This window comes from Daktulosphaira vitifoliae, unplaced genomic scaffold, assembly GCF_025091365.1.
Source record: "Daktulosphaira vitifoliae isolate Bord-2020 unplaced genomic scaffold, ASM2509136v1 Scaffold_4, whole genome shotgun sequence".
NCBI classification, from domain to species: Eukaryota; Metazoa; Arthropoda; class Insecta; order Hemiptera; family Phylloxeridae; genus Daktulosphaira; species Daktulosphaira vitifoliae.
The window spans coordinates 16,519,098-16,524,327 of NW_026099575.1; the positions used below are offsets into that span (position 1 = coordinate 16,519,098).

Genomic DNA, 5,230 nt, shown 5'->3' on the forward strand with positions numbered 1-5,230 from the left:
TTTTTTTTTTTTTTTTTTTTGTGTCTGTTACCACTTTTTCGCAGCTCTCACTATTATTATTATTACAATAGCTCTCATCAAACCGATTTCATTCAACAATAAGTCAAAAGATCACAAATCGTGTCTAGTCGAAGACATTACACTCAAAAATTGAAAAAATTTCCCTCGGTCCCCGTAAATGGGGGAAACCTCCAAAAAAATTACAAATTAAAAAATCGCTAATTTTCGAAATTTTTTCAATTTTTTTTACTTAAAATTGCCATATCTTTTTTAAAAATAACCAAATCAATATAATTTTTTTTTTTATATAGATGCATGGTATCATTCCTTCCATTTGGTATATTTTTTTTACAAATTTGACCCTTCACCTGCCCATAGGGGGGGATTTAAAATTACAATTTTTTCACAAAAAATTAACTTTTTCAACTTGACTTTTGAAAATGTACCGGAAAGTCTGACACTTTTATATATATCTTAAATTAAAGCTAACGTAATGCACTTTATTATGGAAAAAAAAAAATTTTGGACTTTATTTTGTCTTCATGGTGAAAATGGCTAGTTACAATAGGGAGCTCCCCCACAAGCTTTTTTTGGGAAACAAATTATGGAAAATGATAGAAAGGCCCAAAATTGTTGGTCCCTCCTATAAACATTTTCTGGCTACGTGCTTGGAGCTGGGGTATTTTTTTTATTAACTTTGATGACTATTTTCACTATCAAAACAAAATAAAGTCCGAAATTTTTTTTTTCCTTATAAAGTATATTTCATAAGCTTTAATTTAAGATATATATAAAAGTTTCAGTATATCCGGAACACTTTTAAAAATTAAATTGTAAAAGTTCTACTTTCTATATACATTTTTATGTTTTGAACCACCCCCTGTTTTAAGGGAAATAGTCCGATTTAAAAAAAAGTATGTCGAATAAAAGAAGTATATAAATATTATTTCTTATAAAAAAATTGTATTAATCCATAAAATTTTCAAGAACAGTTACCGACTCCACCACACCATCCCTCTTAAATATAACATCAAGTTATATAATTATTTTACTTAAATTAACATGTTGAAATAAAAATTTATTAACAAGAAAAAATCAGTTTTTTAAACACGGTCCCGCGTTACTTGTGATATACAGCGACCCGAAGCACCTATACCAACCGTCGCCCTATTATAGGTATTTGATAGTTTGACCAACAGTGTGTGCCATACGCCATGGTGCAAAGTTTAGCAAGTGTCGCATGGCCGACCCGCCGCAAATGATACGTAGAGTCTACTTCCCGTCATCAAAGGACATTTGTCCTGTTCTATGAATAAGTTATACAAAATAAATATTATTTTCGGTCAAAATGTTGCCAAGTGTTACAGAATGTTTAATTAGAAATTTCATGGTTTGATTTTGAAATAATTAAAAGACAAGTATAATTTTTATAATTTGATTTTATCATCTACAAATCTTGTTTTACAATAAGACATATAAATGTTGAAAGAGTGTTTACAAATTAAACAAAATATTATATTTACACATCTTAAATAATTCTTCAAGTCTGACTCCTAGTATTAAAGTTATATGCCATAATATGTATTTTTATGTCCTGACCTGTTCAATAATACTTTTAACATTACATCAGCTACGTTAAAATCAACTAAATCTAAAAAATACAATAATATAAAAGTTAAAATAGACTTTCATTATAATTTATTAAGTAATTACCATCGTCATCAATATTTTTCTTCAAATCAAACACAGTGTTATTCTGAGGCGGACAGGCTACAAAGGAACTGGGTTGACTTTCCAGTTCATCTTCGTCTGAAAAATAGTCCTAAAGTATTCAAAGTAATTTATTGTATTATGTTTAAGTAGAAGAGAGTATATAATAACGAGGGTAATTTACTCTGCGTTTTAATTATTTAAAAACAATTTATTTATTAAATACTTTATAAAATCACAATCACTAATTGTACAAGTCCACAGAGAAGCACGAAGACGATAAAAGTTCAATTAACTTGTACTACTATCTTTACAGAGACACCGGTCGAACATTCGTGTAGTAACGATAAGCTAAACCTTCCATATATGATAATATTAAGCATAACATATTAATAACGTTGAGTTAAGTATGCATCACATTATTAAATGATTCATGTAAACAGAACATATACGGAATGGTCGTACTAATTAATTTCAAATAAAAAATTCAGGAACTTGTCATCTTTGACTTGCATTCTATTTGTAAAATATGGCATGTTTAATATTTAATATTATTGAATTTGATTAAAATTACCGCTAGTTTTACGTTATTAGGATATGGATTTTTATGTATTTATAAATTTTGTTAAGTTATTCCGAACACATGTTAAATTAAATTGTTTTATATATTAAATTTTTTGAAAAGAAGTTTAGTAAATATCGTATGCTATCATAATGTATCGAGTTGGTAATTAAGAATATTTTTTTTATTGATCTTAAAATAACATTGGCTGCTTTATATAGATTTAAACAATATCTAATTAAGAATTGCTTATAAATTATACATTTAAAAGATTTAAAATTCTTTAGATGTATTAGTTTGAATAATAATATCTATAAAATAAGTTTTATGATCTCTTAGCTTATTTTTGCCATAATTATGGTAAAATTGGCTAAGCTTTTATGGTAATCCATATAAGGCTATGTAACTTTAGTATTCTGATAGTGAGTTACTAAAAGTCGAGAAACAAAATGTATAATAATTGTGAGGTACACTAAATTTTTTGGTTATAATTCATGTGAATACATTTCAATGATTTTATCAATTACTTTTTTAAAATCATTCTGATTTCCATCATTTTTGTGTTAGAGACAAAACAATTGGGGGATTTAACTCGTATGTAAATAATTCTTTAATTATCTACATAATTAATCATATTTATAAATTTATTCATAATTACGTTTTTTTCACGAGTACCACAGCCCATAGAAATAATTAATTCTATGGATTTTTCCTTTTTTATAAGACCATCGTGATCATCGTCAATCTTATGAAATTCGGTTGTGATTATTTCAACTTCATTTTCATCTAGTTTTTCTATCTAAAAAAGCAAAATAATTTATTTATTGATTCATATAAAAAGTATTTATTACTTATATTATTAATTAATTTTACATAATAATTACTTTGATCCTTCTCAACTTTAACCAAAAACTTTAGAAGCTTTTCGACTCTTATGTGTACTGGATCTATGAAATATTGATACCATATTTAAATACAGCGTGATCATAATTTAATGTTACATACTTATTTTTAAAAAATTAATGAAAATAAAAATTAGTGTTAAAAATAACTGTGGATGGTTTTAATGGGTTAACTTTGAAAAATCAAATGGAAACTTATGTTTTTTTTAGTCCATTGTTTAAAGTTTTTTTTATAGATATTAACGGTAAAAAAAGTGTGTATATAAAATAATTATTGAGCTACAACTTATTGAATTTGAAATAAAATTGAAATTTGATATTATTTCAAAATATAAGATAAATTCAGTTAGTCAGTATAACATTTGTAGCTATTGTAATATTTGTAGCGCTTAATGCCACAATACACAACAGTAATAACTGATAAAAATTAAGATATAACAAACGTATTATAATAACATAATTACCAGTGCCAGTTCTAGGGTAAATTTTCTGAGGAGGCCATAGGTGCACATAGGGGGGTACTGGGAGGTGTTTAGAACACCCAAATCTAAAATTAGCATCCTCAGAAATTTTGAGCAAGATAAAAATTTTAAGAGAGTTATGATTGTAATAATTTATTATTATATAGAATTCCTATAATTTACCAAAATATTGGAATTAAATTAAAAATACCAATTATCATATCACTATTTTTTCTTTTAATTTTTCAAAAAATATGTCCTTTTTAATCTAACATTAGATTAAAGCTAACACAATGCACTTCAAGATAAAAAAGAGAGCCGTAGCGAGACGCCATGTAGATAAGAAACATCGAAACTATTTTGTATGTAAAATATGCATGATAGGATAGTTTATTAAAGGAAACAATAGGCCCCTCTTGTCCCCTAATATGAGTCTATATCGTTCCCCCTAGCCTTACTAAGAGGTATCCAACATACGCTATAGGTATATGAGTTTGTAACGGGATAAGTAATTAGCAAGTGACGTCGTAAATTAATTAACAAGGGTCGATCACCCATGTCAGGATCTATTAATAGGCCTATGCTTGTGTAAGTTATAAGAACACTTCCAATTATATAATAAAATTTATTTCATTTAAATTTTAAAATTTATATATACATAATTGATAAAAAATACTTAATTATCAAAACTGAATAAATACTAAATACATAATAAATAATATCTTTTATAGTAAAAAATAAATAGGACAATGAATAAAAAGCCAAGAGTAATCAGTCCTATGAGTATATGTATACCATGTAAAACAATACTAAAAAAACGTCTATTTTTCTTTCTAATTGTGTAAATTAAATTAAAATCTCATGAATTAGTCAAAAACGCTTTTCGTATTAACGGCCAATCAGTGAGATCCATAAAAACAGTTTGGACATTGTACGGAAAACCGGGTACGACATTTTATCTTGGTGAGTTGTTTGTTATATTATATTCAAGATATAATACTAAATATATATATATAAGATATAAAACTAAATAGATTTTGGAGGTATACATTTTATAAGTAGCAGTATTAGAAGAGTTGGATTAGTAATCTAGTCATATTAAAATTCTATGATTTAACTAAAAAATTTCATGAATATATATATATATATATATAAAAAGAAAACAATATATTTAATTTTAATAAACGAGTACTTTTATTATGATTATTTAATCATAATCATAAGAGGCAATCGCATATTTCCAGGGGAAATGTCCTTTCCCTTGCCATATTAGCATATTAGAAAATAAATGTTATAGTATATGATGAACACAAAAATGTATAAAACTATTTCTAAAAGGATGTGTAAAACTAAAAATATATAATCAGGATTAGACATGCGATGAAAAATATAAAAGTTAAAAATGGCAGATATATTAAGGGCGAGAGCGGGAGAGTGAAGTAAATAATGAGGAAAAACGCGAATAACTCCTTCTCATGGAAATTTTCAAAAAAATTTTCAAATCATTCAATATTTATCTCATTTAGATTCAATAAATATAAAGGATCCTATCACTATAGTCTCTCCTCGTGAGAAGAAATTTATATTCATCTTAA

The 5,230-nt window shown here is 26.2% G+C and overlaps 1 long non-coding RNA gene across 3 annotated transcripts; it reads right to left on the minus strand.

The window, feature by feature from the left end:
- Positions 1 to 1,448: 1,448 nt before the first annotated feature.
- Positions 1,449 to 3,390, minus strand: LOC126905088 (uncharacterized). 3 transcript variants are annotated; one of them, XR_007703865.1, is made up of 4 exons: positions 3,157 to 3,390; positions 2,931 to 3,071; positions 1,714 to 1,809; positions 1,449 to 1,651 (listed from the first exon to the last, which is right to left on the minus strand). It is a non-coding gene; the product is annotated as an uncharacterized LOC126905088 (long non-coding RNA). The 3 variants fall into 3 exon arrangements; XR_007703864.1 differs by having other exon boundaries at positions 1,714 to 1,822; positions 3,146 to 3,388; XR_007703863.1 differs by having other exon boundaries at positions 1,714 to 1,822; positions 3,157 to 3,386.
- Between the last annotated feature and the right edge of the window lie 1,840 nt (positions 3,391 to 5,230).